At 44.0% G+C, this 15693-nt stretch overlaps 1 pseudogene; it reads right to left on the minus strand.

Moving 5' to 3' along the window:
- LOC115102128 (MYND-type zinc finger-containing chromatin reader ZMYND8-like) overlaps nt 1–15379 on the minus strand; it is a 43446-nt pseudogene extending 28067 nt beyond the window's left edge.
- Nucleotides 15380–15693: the final 314 nt, after the last annotated feature.

A 15693-nucleotide genomic window follows, 5' to 3' on the forward strand; every position in this document is an offset into this window, starting at 1 on the left:
GTAGCTGGGTAAACACAACCACTCACAGTAGGTCGCTGGGCTGGCTATTAACTATGCATCTACAGTATGTCATAATCTATAGGAGACTGTGGTACTAGTCCTCATAGGAGGCAACATCCATCTAGAGAGGGACGATAAAGATCCTGCCCACTTTATGTTAGCCCCATCTAAACAGGCCTGGGGTCCATTCCATTTAAATTCAATAATTAGGAAGTACCACGTGTAGTACCATTGTTATAGGATAATATGTTTATTTTATTTTTTTACTAGAATGCAGAGGGTAATTGGAATTGACCCCAAGCATGCCTCCAACCCCATCACCTGACACCCCAAAGAGCAAGCGGACATTAAGCTAGTGGTTAAGCGAGAATGTGCCTGGAACACTCCCATACCGCTTTCACACGTATATACACCTAGACACCCACACGCACGGCACACACGTGAGTGAGTACCTCACACTCTGGACAGAACCAGTCACCCTCGGGCTCTGCTGGCAGTTTGAGGCACTTGGCATGGTACACCCTCGGGCAGAGCTCACAGCAGAGCACCTGGCCCTCGCGGTGGCACAGCCAGCAGTAGAAGTCATTCCTGCTGTCCTGCGGGACAACATCAATAGGGTCTGTGGTGAGTGATGACTGCTTCACATAGTAAAAGGGACCATGTCTTAGTTCTGACTGAAATGCAGGCAAGAGAAACAGGGGGCGGGTTTCAAAACACACGCAGAAAACAAAACACAAAAGGTGCAGTGCAACAGAAACACACAGATAATCACAAAGTGGCAAGTAAGGCAGGGTAATAAGCAACATGTAAGGCAAAATAAGGCAGGCACCAAACACAAGACTGTTTAGTTGGTCTAGTCAATATCAATGTAGGCCTATACGATAGCAATGTCATTCTTCTTGATCTAAACCGGAAGTTTGTGTTATTGTCATCTTTTTATGTTGTCAGACTTGCAATGTGCAATTTCATTGATGACTTTCCCTGGTGGACCAATAACCAGTTTTGTGTTGGGTATCATGCTTGACACCACATCAACCCACATCAGCCAATCAGTGAACAAGACACAATACTAGTCAGCACATATCTATGTGACTGTTCAGAATGTGTGACATGTTCATTGTCAGTAGAACTGAATTCAAAAGTTTTGGCTTGGGGTTAAATCATGTCATACATGTAAAACAAAGCATTCACAACACAAACAAACATATTTGGCAGGCATATCTACTCTTTCCAAAAAAGGCAGTTTAGAAAAGTAATTTTAAAGTATTCTACTCTATAAACAGTTATCATGATTAATCAGCAGACAGATAAATCATCTTAATAGTCAATCATCAATACATGGTAGACATTTTTGGGATATGAACAAATGCATCCGACCACAGGACATGAAGCAGTGTCTTTCATTTAAACCTGGAAGCACAATCAGTCATGCACAGGTGCACAATCAGTCATGCACAGGTGCACACATACACACACACCCCCCCCCCCCTCCACCCCACCTGGTCTTTGTTGTTGCTGTGGACGGCTCCAGGTTTCTTCTTCTTCTTCAAGGGGCTGGGGGAGGTGTCTGAGGGGTAGTGGCCGTTGGAGGAGTGGGTTGGGCTGGACACCTTCCTCTTCTGAGTCGTCAGCACCCGCTCTGCTGACCCGGGGTCAGACACTAGTGACAGGAGCAGAGGGGACACCAGGTAACCATACATACAACACAGAGAGTAGCAGCTTATAGGAATCTTAGAAGGACAGAGACTAGATCCCTGGCATGAAAGGCTAGAGCGACAGAGGCACTCCTAGTCCCAGGCCACTCTACACAATGACACTCAGATGGGGGGTTATTGAAGGTCAAAGGCAGAACCCCTTCATTGAGAGACTTAATATGGCGGTTGCCCAGGAATACTGAATCCAACCAGATAAGGGATTTTGGTCACCAAACCCTACTGCTTGGTTTCTCAATCTGGCAACAAATTGAATATGTTAAGTCAGTGTGGTCGGGCCCTGTGATAGTGATCACGTGTGAAGGATGCCTCCTAAATGGTGACTTAGGCTAACATCCACAGCACGTGATGGTGAGGCTGAACCCGTGCAACAACCTCAGAGGTAGTGGTGATACGATTTTAACTGAATGGCACAATGGGTGCTCTGTATAGCTCTATGAGATCCACATCAAACAACAAGTATGTTTAACTGTAAGATAAACACTAGAAGAAGAATACTAGAATATGCGGTCTTCTCAAAATACAACATTGGTCTTAGCATGCAGGGCCTTGTTCTTACCTTTGGATCGCAGTGCCACATCCATCCCCTCTACCACATCCGACTCCGTCTGTACCTCGTCCTCAGCCAGACTGCACAGCACAGAATGAAAGGAGGAGAGAGAGTCAGTCACAAACAGTGTTCACAAAACAAATCATGTCACACAGTAAACAAGTGGAACACCACCTAGGGCAGGGTCCCAGGGGACAAAGTCACCAGAGTTTCAGCAGGTTTCCATTGTGGTTACCTCATCAGCTTTATTGAGAAACATCAATAGGTTACTATTGTTACCAAATCTAAGGCGCAACCGATGTGGCACAGAATTGACTTCGACCTCAGATCTATGGCCTTTAAGATCATTCATGATCACGAATTGTAAGTCGCTCTAGATAAGAGTCTGCTAAATGACAACCACATTTTTTTTCAGAGTAATCATGTCTTCCTATGCATGTCTATAATCATTGGTAATCACAGTCAGATAAACTTTAGACGTTGGGAGTTTGTGTTCCATGGGGTGCCACTGGAGAGAATCTCCATGGCAACAGGTCCTCTTTATTCAGCTTGCACAAGAGTTGCAATAAAACGCAACACTTGTGCTTCAGCACAACAAATAAGGCCATCCAACCGAGTAGGCTGTGTGCTCCTGTCCTCCAGGACACAATGGAGAGACTAGGGCTTCAGTCCTGAAGAGTGCCATGCATTGACGAGTTTGTTTGCGTCCCCATTTTCCCACCTACCTACACTAAAGAAGATCTTTATGTACAATGCAAGCTCATTCAAAAGAGCAACGCCTTAAACACATTTTGGGGTTTTCAATGATTACAAAAACACTTCAACAAATGCGTAGGCTACGTCACAAAAGGGTTTTCACCTTCAAAATGGACGGTGACTCACAGAAGATTGCCTCAGACAGTCATGGATGAGAGTGTAAAAAGAAAATCAAATCAAATCAAATGTATTTATATAGCCCTTCGTACATCAGCTGATATCTCAAAGTGCTGTACAGAAACCCAGCCTAAAACCCCAAACAGCAAACAATGCAGGTGTAAAAGCACGGTGGCTAGGAAAAACTCCCTAGAAAGGCCAAAACCTAGGAAGAAACCTAGAGAGGAACCAGGCTATGTGGGGTGGCCAGTCCTCTTCTGGCTGTGCCGGGTAGAGATTATAACAGAACATGACCAAGATGTTCAAATGTTCATAAATGACCAGCATGGTCGAATAATAATAAGGCAGAACAGTTGAAACTGGAGCAGCAGCACAGTCAGGTGGACTGGGGACAGCAAGGAGTCATCATGTCAGGTAGTCCTGGGGCACGGTCCTAGGGCTCAGGTCCTCCGAGAGAGAGAGAAAGAAAGAGAGAATTAGAGAGAGCATATGTGGGGTGGCCAGTCCTCTTCTGGCTGTGCCGGGTGGAGATTATAACAGAACGTGGCCAAGATGTTCAAATGTTCATAAATGACCAGCATGGTTGAATAATAGAAAAAAATTATTTTTGGTAGCCACTCAAACCCCAGCTCTCACAACTGGCTATTCCTATACTGAACAAAAATAAACCCCACAATTTCAACGATTTTACTGAGTTACAGTTGATATAAGGAACTCAGTAAATTTAATACATTCTTTAGGCCCTAATCTATGGATCTGACGACTGGTCAGGGGCGCAGCTTTGCGTGGGACTGGGAGGGCATAGGCCCACTCACTTGGGAGCCAGGCCCACCAACTGGGGAGCCAAGCCCAGCCAATCAGAATGAGTTTTTTTATGACATACAGAAATACTCAGTTTCATCAGCTGTCCGTGTGGCTGGTCTCAGACGATCCCGCGGGTAAAGAAGACGGATGTGGATGTCCTGGGCTGGCGTGGTTACACATGGTCTGTGATTGTGAAGTCGGTTGGACGTACTGCCAAATTCTCAAAAATGACAGAGACTGCTTATGGTATAGAAAATAACATGAAATTCTCTGGCAACAGTTCTGGTGGACATTCCTGCAGTCAGCATGCCAATTGCACACTCCCTCAAAAGTTGAGACATCTGTGGCATTGTGTTGTGTGACAAAACTGCATATTTTAGAGTGGCCTTTTAAAGTTCTGGGATCTTTTATTTCAGCTCATGAAACATTGAACCAACACTTTACATGTTGAGTTTATATTTTTGTTCAGTATAGAATCCCACTACACCAGATCACTTCAGTAAGCTCTACGGAGTCAACCTTGGTCTGACTAGCTAGCTACAGGTTTTTACCTGTTACATAGGTCTGTTAACTAGCCTGTTCTTAACAGCCGAAATAAGATTTCCACAGCAAATCATATCAATAACAAACAATATTGTGCAAAAATGTAAACTATAGCCTCTTCCATTTACAGAAACTGACAAATCAAAGCCTGGAGCTTTTTGTGTATTTGGTTTTGCTCTCCTCTAATTCCCTCTCAGGAAGAAAAATGAGGAGAAGAAAGGGGAGGGGGTCCTTGGTGATGAATGGGGTTCTTTGAGAGTTCAGCCCCTCCTTTGTCAGGGCCACTGAGGGCCTCGTTCCAAGGATGTAGTCGTATTCATTGTCCGAAAATAATCCTCAGGATCCAACACAGGTCCCACTCTGAACCAGACCCAATACCCTGGTGGCTCCTGATAGGAGAACGTCTAGGTACAGGTAGCCTAACAGGCTAATATTCAGCACTAGATCTAGAATAATTTTTGTTTTCAAGAAGTGGACAAGTGGGAATGTTATAGATGTTCTCAGAGGAACATTTGAGACAAAGATTTGGATAAGATTAGAGTTGATATATTCTTCAGAATCCACATCCATCATGGTCATTGATCTGGAAGACAAAAAGGACAGAGTAGAAAAATGAGAGGCACAATGCTCCAGAGCCAGAGCTGAGGGCAGCCATTGATGCATCCACGCATGACTACCACTGTGAGAGGCCATTAACTAAATCTACTAAGCCAATAAAGCCACCCTCATTAACACGCACTGTAAACCTTGACGTCCTGCTCATCAAACCAAGTCCATGACACTGAGCATTCAAAAACCTACGGTAATGCTTAACAACCCTGTCACCACATTCACATGAGAAGTCTCAATAAATCACTAGGCATAATCGCCATTATCAAAAAGATTGAGGCATGAAATCACCCATAATGCAATCTGGATAACGAGAGAAGATCAAGAAGATACAAATGAAAGAAAACTCTAAAAGTATCCAGCATATGAGTCTCGTCTTGTTTAGACATGCTGCCCTTCAGGGCCTTCCTGTTCCAGGCACAGAACGAAAAAACGAACGAGGCCCACATGAAAGAGAGCAAATGTTAGCCAACTCTTTGTGCTACGTGTCCTACCAGCGAGAGCACTGTGAGAGGACTGAGCACTTTAATCATGCAACCCAGCAGTAAGCCAAGGTTCACACTTGTTATTCACTCAAAAATAGGCCCACCGAGCAGCCAGAGTGACACAAGAACCACCTGATCCTGTAGTGTCTAGCTAAGCAGATCATTTAGTCGTCCTATGTTCTTCCAGAGGGCATTTCAGACCAGGAGCAGAATTCCTGAAACCTGGCAGAATCACAGGAGAACAGATAGCAAAAAAATCTTCAGTATCTATGAATATTCCAGAAGACCAGAATTCAGGATAACATTAGCAAACACCACAAAAGATTAATGGCTGATAGAAGAAGAAGAAGTAAAAAAGACACACACATTGATTCTGTGCCTTGAGATTCCACTGGCTCCTCAGAGACAGGCAAGCAGAGGCAGAGCAGGGTTCTCTCGTCACAGAAAATGGAGGCCACAGCCGACTCCTCTCCCTCCTCTCCCCCATGCCGACCGAGGCTCCAGTCACAGGCACACACACGAGGAACAGGAGATCCGTGGAGATTACAGCTCAACATCCAAACACCAAAACACAGTTAAGCCAAACCACTGTCACTGCCGAGTACAACAGGAGGGAGACCGACGAGACAGGCGAGAGAGAGAAGAAATCCAGCTAATTGGAAATCAGTTATCCAATGTAACCCCCATATTCAGTTTCACTTTTACTGTGCCCACTGCTGTCGAATAATAATTAGGCATAATAATATGAAAGAGACTGAGAGAAAGAGAAATTGTTTGACTATAAGAATAAAGACATCTGGCAAACTTAGGACCTATCCCTGGGGAGAATACACTGTTTCTCCGTCTCATGCAACACAGTTGTGTCTAGTACAGAGAGAGGGTCTGGGTTCCTGCTCTGTAATTGGTGCCATGAAAGCAGGGTTGTTTCATTGAATGCTTTGTGTTGGTGTCCTTGAATCCACTGAGGATCAGTATTGTTGATGGAGAAACAACCTGGCGCCCTTGCCACCCTGCAGCCCCTGACCTCCAGAGAGAAGACTGACTCTGAGGGACATAACGCACAAACAACACCGTCAAGATTAAATTTACCATTCACTCAAGACCATATGAAACCACTAGTTTTAGGCACAGTCTTGCAGAAATAGGTTCTATGCTTTTGCCAGCATTTCATACTATAAATCACTGCAAAAAGATTAGATTCATTATACACGATTAATTTTTGTACATTTTTTAAAACCTAAAAACATGTTCTTCATCAGAGATAATTCACACTTAGTAGCATACCTTGTCTTATACCACAGAATATGTAAGAAAAATCCTTCAGCCTGATTTTTACACTGGGCTGGAGGAGATGAAACAAAGATGGCTGTAGAATTTTCCAGAAGGCCCCTGCTCGCTCTGTGCTGCCGCTCTCACTGCGATTGTCAATCTTTAACCTCAACTGCTGCTGTAATTGGCTGGAGGGTCTGCAGGGCGGGACCGGATTGGTCGGCTGTGGTATGCCACACGACTCGCTGTGCGCAGGCTTCTTTCTTCCTTAAAACACATTTTCTGCTGCAATGCAGAGATTCCCTATGCATTAAAACGGTGTAATTTCACCTCGGTTTAAAAGGTTGTCAGTCTGTTTTGATTGCAACCGAGCGAATGGGTAGAGGTTTTAGAAGAGAGTTTTTGAGTTGTTCTTTGTGGTTAGGAGGCAGTAAATCACAAGCAGACCATATAAAAGCCTGGTGTCCAATTTACGAGCAATGCTGCCTCAGCTAACCCCAGCAACCCCAGAGGACTGCCTAAAGATAACCTGTCACCAGATTACTAACATTAGGCCTACCACTAACATAACGCTAATGGAGCTCAACGTGAATTTATACACATCTCCAAGCTCACCTAATGATTGTTCAAAATTGTCCATTTCTTTTTTTTCCGGGGGTGTTGGATCACTTTTGGCTTTGTCCATGAGTGTACTGAAATGTTTTACCTTTTTTTTTATTATTCAACTTGGCAAGTCAGTTAAGAGCAATTCTTATTTACAATGATGGCCTACCCTGGCCAACGCTGGGCCAATTGTGCGCCGCCCTATGGGACTCCCAATCAGGGCCGGATGTGATATAGCCTGGATTCAAACCAGGTACTGTAGTGACGCCTCTTGCACTGAGATGCAGTGCCTTAGACCGCTGCGCCACCCATCCCCCATCCTTTCATGAACCACAGTAAAAGAGGAAGCTAACGTAATGGTGGTTGATGTGCCATTCACATACTGTAATTAGAACATGCTTTGTATAGAGCCAAACCAAGGTGGTTGATAGTGAGGATGTAAAAATTCTAATATAGATTTGACACCAAAGTTAGCTCATAATTGTAAATGGAAATACATTCATGTTTCTAGTATTGTTGGCATATCAAAGTAAAATGTGGATTTTAAGATCTGCCGTGCCATAGTAACTAATTACACAATTCAACGGCTCAGACACAAGAGGCATGTGGCAGGGTCTACAGTCAATCACGGACTACAAGAAGAAACCCAGCCCAGTCACGGACCAGGATGTCTTGCTCCCAGGCAGACTAAATAACTTTTTTGCCCGCTTTGAGGACAATACAGTGCCACTGACACGGCCTGCAACGAAAACATGCGGTCTCTCCTTCACTGCAGCCGAGGTGAGTAAGACATTTAAACGTGTTAACCCTCGCAAGGCTGCAGGCCCAGACGGCATCCCCAGCCGCGCCCTCAGAGCATGCGCAGACCAGCTGGCTGGTGTGTTTACGGACATATTCAATCAATCCCTATACCAGTCTGCTGTTCCCACATGCTTCAAGAGGGCCACCATTGTTCCTGTTCCCAAGAAAGCTAAGGTAACTGAGCTAAACGACTACCGCCCCGTAGCACTCACTTCCGTCATCATGAAGTGCTTTGAGAGACTAGTCAAGGACCATATCACCTCCACCCTACCTGACACCCTAGACCCACTCCAATTTGCTTACCGCCCAAATAGGTCCACAGACGACGCAATCTCAACCACACTGCACACTGCCCTAACCCACCTGGACAAGAGGAATACCTATGTGAGAATGCTGTTCATCGACTACAGCTCGGCATTCAACACCATAGTACCCTCCAAGCTCGTCATCAAGCTCGAGACCCTGGGTCTCGACCCCGCCCTGTGCAACTGGGTACTGGACTTCCTGACGGGCCGCCCCCAGGTGGTGAGGGTAGGCAACAACATCTCCTCCCCGCTGATCCTCAACACGGGGCCCCACAAGGGTGCGTTCTGAGCCATCTCCTGTACTCCCTGTTCACCCACGACTGCGTGGCCACGCACGCCTCCAACTCAATCATCAAGTTTGCGGACGACACAACAGTGGTAGGCTTGATTACCAACAACGACGAGACGGCCTACAGGGAGGAGGTGAGGGCCCTCGGAGTGTGGTGTCAGGAAAATAACCTCACACTCAACGTCAACAAAACTAAGGAGATGATTGTGGACTTCAGGAAACAGCAGAGGAACACCCCCTATCCACATCGATGGAACAGTAGTGGAGAGGGTAGCAAGTTTTAAGTTCCTCGGCATACACATCACAGACAAACTGAATTGGTCCACTCACACTGACAGCGTCGTGAAGAAGGCGCAGCAGCGCCTCTTCAACCTCAGGAGGCTGAAGAAATTTGGCTTGTCACCAAAAGCACTCACAAACTTCTACAGATGCACAATCGAGAGCATCCTGGCGGGCTGTATCACCGCCTGGTACGGCAACTGCTCCGCCCTCAACCGTAAGGCTCTCCAGAGGGTAGTGAGGTCTGCACAACGCATCACCGGGGCAAACTACCTGCCCTCCAGGACACCTACACCACCCGATGTTACAGGAAGGCCATAAAGATCATCAAGGACATCAACCACCCGAACCACTGCCTGTTCACCCCGCTATCATCCAGAAGGCGAGGTCAGTACAGGTGCATCAAAGCTGGGACCGAGAGACTGAAAAACAGCTTCTATCTCAAGGCCATCAGACTGTTAAACAGCCACCACTAACATTGAGTGGCTGCTGCCAACACACTGACACTGACACTGACTCAACTCCAGCCACTTTAATAATGGGAATTGATGGGAAATGATGTAAATATATCACTAGCCACTTTAAACAATGCTACCTTATATAATGTTACTTACCCTACATTATTAATCTCATATGCATACGTATATACTGTACTCTACATCATCGACTGCATCCTTATGTAATACATGTATCACTAGCCACTTTAACTATGCCACTTTGTTTACTTTGTCTACATACTCATCTCATATGTATATACTGTACTCGATACCATCTACTGTATGCTGCTCTGTACCATCACTCATTCATATATCCTTATGTACATATTCTTTATCCCCTTACACTGTGTATAAGACAGTAGTTTTAGAATTGTTAGTTAGATTACTTGTTGGTTATCACTGCATTGTCGGAACTAGAAGCACAAGCATTTCGCTACACTCGCATTAACATCTGCTAACCATGTGTATGTGACAAATACATTTGATTTGATTTGATTTAGAACCTATGAATGACTTTCTGATTCATGCAAACATTTACTTTTAGGCACTATCTGGAAACAGGTAGGGAAGGGGCTAGTTATTAATTGTGATTCATTATTTGAATTAAGAACCATAAAGTAATGTCCTATTAAACACCAGTGGAAACAGTACTATAAATTGCTACCAAAAAGGATTCTTGTGAATTGAGAGCCAGATATGCAGTTTCTATAACCTACTTACAATAGGGGATATGATTATCTTAACACAAGTATTTCAGAAACGTCAAACCAGGCATTTAAATGAAGCAGCAGATCAATGGTGTTTTTGTCTCTACAGCTATAAATAGGTGAGAGGCCCGAGCGGTGCAAGGGGGGGAACACAAGCACACAAATGCAGACAAGTATGAGTTGAGCTGAAGTCAAACAAACCATCACACAAAGAAGATACACACAATCAACAATCACTAAAAATATAGTGTTTCTCTGGGTGGCAGTTTGATTTGTAATGACATGAGTAGAGCATTACCCAGAGGGACAATCAGTTTCTAACACAAAATGGCCACTGTTTGAGGCACAGAGCAGACAGAAGAAGCAGCTTTACATGGATGAGTGCTACAGAGTCAACGTAGCACTGGCCTGTAAACTGGAGGACTTTGGCCATAAATTGAGACCCCATATTCCATGAGCTTCAAAACAACTAGACTACACAGGGCTACTAATGTGTGGAGGAAGAATGAAATGTACCAATTTCCCTCAGACCCTCCATTTTTGGTTTCGGAACACTGAATGAACTCTGAGGACTCAGTTCTGATGAGGGTGAGACTGGAAATTAATTTAGTGTCAATTGGTGAAGAATTATTTCATATTACATTTTTTTATTTAACTAGACAAGTCAGTTAAGAACAAATTCTTATTTACAATGACGACCTACCCCAGCCAAACCCTAACCCGGACGACGCTGGGCCAATTGTGCGCCATCCAATCACGGCCAGTTGTGATATAGCCTGGAATAAAACCAGGGTCTGTAGTGACGCCTCTAGCACTGAGATGCAGTGCCTTAGACCACTGCGCCACTCGGGAAAATCTGCAGATATTAATTATGAAAGTATTAATTTTGTCCCCCAAAACACTACTTACTGTGAGAAACCAGTGTTGAGTTAGCTATCAGCGTCTGGAGACCCCCCGCCCCGGTCAGTCTAACAGGCACATGTGTTTCCCCCACGACCATTCTCCCTGGCCTGGCATGACACACTAAATCACAACAACAAAAGATACATAACACCCCCCCCCCCCAATCCCGCCACCCCACTAGTCCTCCTCAGCCACCCATCCCCCAGCCTTGTGTGCCATGACACACAAGGCTGGCACAGCAGAGGGGAGATAGATAAGAGATTGCCCATTTGTAGCTTACTCTCTTTTGCATTATAAAAAAGACAAGGAAACCAAGGATTTGCCATGGTCCACTCTGCAGTCCACTGCATGGCAGCCTGGATGTCTGGGGAACACATGTGAGCCTGCCTGCCACACACAAACACACAGAGATAGACAGAGAGCGCAGAGGGGAGAGTCCTAACCCAACCCCCACCTAAGCTCTCTGTGGTACAGGGGCCTTGCAAGGACTCCCCTGCCCCCAAAGCCCCCCCCCCCCACCCCCACCCCACTCCTTTGGGAAAGCAATCTGTGATTTTCAGGTATTCACATCCAGATTTGCACAGCAACATTCACACAACAGAGGAGAAGGAAGGAATGTTGTAATTAGAGTTGAGATAAATAGACAGGGCTTACCTCTGTGGATGCATGGCTGCCTGACACACTGTTATGGCAACACTTATAGAACATGGAGGACACTCTCAGCCGGGGAAGGCTCCGTTCTTCAGGCAAGGCGATCAGGCCTGTCTGATGGTAGCCAGGCCCTGACTGGCCCCTTTGTCACAGGCGGGATGTAAGACCGCATCCGATTGGCCGAAGGGTTTCCTGAGTAATTATCTTTGTTCAGCGCAAGCAGGAGCAGCTCTGAGTGCAGGAGAGACATGAAGATAAAAAAAAGAGAGAGCTAGGCCCAAATCACAAAATAACACACACACAACAATGTAATACTGTTTCCTAAGGTTGCATCTGGTGCAAGTTATGTTATTTTCACAGATTATATAGTAGAAATGGCAGCATCTACTAAATGAAAAACAGACAGCAGGGCTGCTCTGTTGTAACCTCCATTTTTGTAGAGAAGGCCTTTGTCTAAACCCCTCCCTTCTTCTCAACCGTCTTCAGAGGAGAGAGGGCACATAGACTTGTTCTTCACCAAAACTACAACCAAGGCCTGGAGAAATTGCACACAATTTAAAATATAGACCAGGGAATGTTTCCCTATAATATAAGTGGAATTAAAAGAAAAACTGAATGGTAAAGCCAGATCATATAAAAAAAAATAGGATTAACATAAAAGGAAACAAGTTACAATTATTCTGAAATAAATATGAATCAATTCAAAAGAAATGATGTATACTACAACAAGATGGGACTCATTTTATCTACTAAGAGTTACATTAAAACATTTTACAAAAACAATAATTTTATAATTAATAAATCATCAGGCCAAACAGCATTACTTGAAAGTACAGTTTCTCTAAAAGAGAAACATACAAGTAAAAATACACCAAAAAAAAACAGCCAATACTTTGCAAAAAAAGATTTGAAAAATAAATACATACAATAGGTTACATATTGTTATATACCAGGGGTCAGCAACAGGCTCATTAGTGATTTTCTTGGGGCTCCCCAGAGTAGTTTGGGGGTTTTCAGTTTTAAAAAAAGACTAAAATCACCAGCCCCCCCAAAAAGGTCATTTAGGAAATCTATTCCCAAGTATTCCAATTTATTTTAAAAATTAGGCGTGATTGCGTCTCAATGTAATCAAGGCATGAAATGATTGTATTTGAAAATAACAATCTATTTTTTGGCTGACTTGTGGTCAGTTTGAAGTGTACAAATTACTATAATTATGTTCCGGCCCCAGACCATCCACTCCGACAAAATTCGGCTATCGGCTGAATCTAGTTTACGACCTTTTATAAACACTACCCGTAATCGCACATTTTGGGGTACAGTGTTATGTTTGTTGTAGGGCTGTTTAACATTCTACTCTGTGGATGGTTAATGTTCTGGAGTATTTATAAGGCCTAATCCATAACATATAGGCTAATTTCTGGTCTTACAATTGAGGTTGGAAGTAGCACTTATTACATTAAAGAAAAGTTAGGAAAAGGGGAGACATTTTGTAATGCCAGACAATGCAGACCAGAACAAATGACAGTATGTGCATGTACGTGTGTTCCAAGGAACCTACCGCTTGCATCATGTGCTCCGTGAAAATCATCAACAATTCACTGTACCTGGGTAACAGCACCTGTCTGTTATTGTTAACTCTCAGACAGGCCAGTTTGTCAATTGGAGTATGTTTTAAATAGCTCACCAGGCCACACTCCCAACACAGAGGTTACAAGCAATGGTAACTAAGGCTCGCACACATTGAATGTGGATCTAGCATTCTTCTGTTTCGTCTGTCAATATTTTTCACACAATTCCAAATGTAAAATCGGTGCGCACTCGGTTCTCAAATTTCGTTCAGAGGTGCTAAATATTCTCGGCCAGCAAACACTATTGGTGTGTCTGAGCCCTAACACTCTGTGCTTGTAACTTCTACTACTCTTCACTGTGCCTTCACCATCTGCCACTATTCCTTACCACTGGTGCAGATATGTGAATAGCAAAGCCATTAGGCTATATCATTATAGCCTTTCCGACAGGTAGCCTAGTGGTTAGAGCGTTGGGCCAGTAACCGAAAGGATGGAATCCTCGAGCTGACAAGGTAAAGGTACTGTTCCCCGGGCGCCGATGACCTGGATGTCGATTAAGGCAGACCCCCACACCTCTCTGATTCAGAGGAGTTGGGTTAAATGTGGAAGACACATTTCAGTTGAAGGCATTCAGTTGTACAACTGACTAGGTAGCCCCCTTTCCCTTTTGAAAGGATATGTTGTTGTGAGCACAGGACATGTGTGCTTGGTGGAGAATTGGGGCTGAAAGAACACAGAAGTAATTGGTTTCATAAAACAATCCAAGCACGTGCAATGCTGTCCTCTAGTGAATAAAATGAGAATAACGTCAGACAGATTCAGACGTCCCTGGCCCTCACAGGTTCACCATTTCCACCGGTGACTCTTCACGCCTGCCTCTATATGAATACTTATCTGACATATTTGTCGGACCCAACTATGCTAATGTGACAACTGTCTAGCCTAGATAGATGGACATACGCTCCTCTGAACTATTTGTGCGGTGTCTTTCCTAAAAGGACAACTGTTTGGCCAGAGGGTTATTGGTTATTCACGCTGTGCCTTTTTACCGCTTGCTCTGTTAGGGATCTTGGCTGGGTTACTGTGAAGCATTTGTTTGACAAATTTGTATGAAAAATGTTGTCGAAAGGACTAGGTCTATATTGATTGGTTTTCAATCAGCTCGTACTCCTGGTACCTTGACCATTGTGTAATGTTTCCGGAACAATTAACAGTTAGCTAGGTTTAAAAAGTTAAGTACAGAAAATGTAATCCATAACTGTAGCTACTCCGTACTCCACTTACAAAAAGGACATATTGATACAAAAATGGACATATCTATAAATCCTGGCATTTGTACAAATGATATGGCAGAGACAAATTATACCATAACAGCTCATATCAATATGGTTTGACAGCCTATACTAAATACATATAATTGTGTTAATATTGAATGTGAAGGCTGGGGTCAGGAGTGGCTGAATGAGTGACAAGCCATGGTGAAAGATTAAACCATCATTGACAGTAGGATTACACTAATGTGTACCTTAGTTACCAAGGTTGGTTCCTTTTGGCTGTACAATTCCATATACTTAACAGACTTGTAATGTGTAACTACGTAGCTATTTCAAACGGGTTTACCATCACCACTAGCTACTTCCTTTGCGTAGTGGGCTTTGTTGGCTACAGTAACTAGCTAACGTTAGCTAGCCAACTAGCTGCTGACGTTAATAATAACAACCGTTTCCTGATTCACATTGAGAAATAGTTCCTATTTTACACGATTTATTTTGATAAAACTGACGGAATAAATGGTATTTCACGTAAAACAATCAATACGTACCCGATAATGAAGATAAGTATGTAAAATAGAATCTGACTGGACGGAATGAAAGATGGCTTGGAGGTATCCCTTCTTTCCCTCAACATTGATTGGGCGGATTCGATTACGCTGAACTTCGGGGCACCGGTGCATGGTCCGTGACATGCATCCTGCAGAAACATAAACATATTTTTCATAACATATATTTTCAAACTAGTTTTCATTGGGAATGCAGACAAAGCGTTTTTATCAAAAGCAATACATTTTGCATGCGAAAATACAGAATCCTACTCTTTACTCCTCGTGCTTAACTGCGTCACTTTTGTGTGGAGCAGACTTCGCCGTGGGCTTTGAACGGGGCACCTGGCTCACGCCCGGTAGGCAGCCCGGGTCCAAAACGAATGGAATCAACTTTCACCCTGTGCCAGATTAATCGAATCC

This window comes from Oncorhynchus nerka, linkage group LG20 (genome assembly GCF_034236695.1).
Source record: "Oncorhynchus nerka isolate Pitt River linkage group LG20, Oner_Uvic_2.0, whole genome shotgun sequence".
NCBI classification, from domain to species: domain Eukaryota; kingdom Metazoa; phylum Chordata; class Actinopteri; order Salmoniformes; family Salmonidae; genus Oncorhynchus; species Oncorhynchus nerka.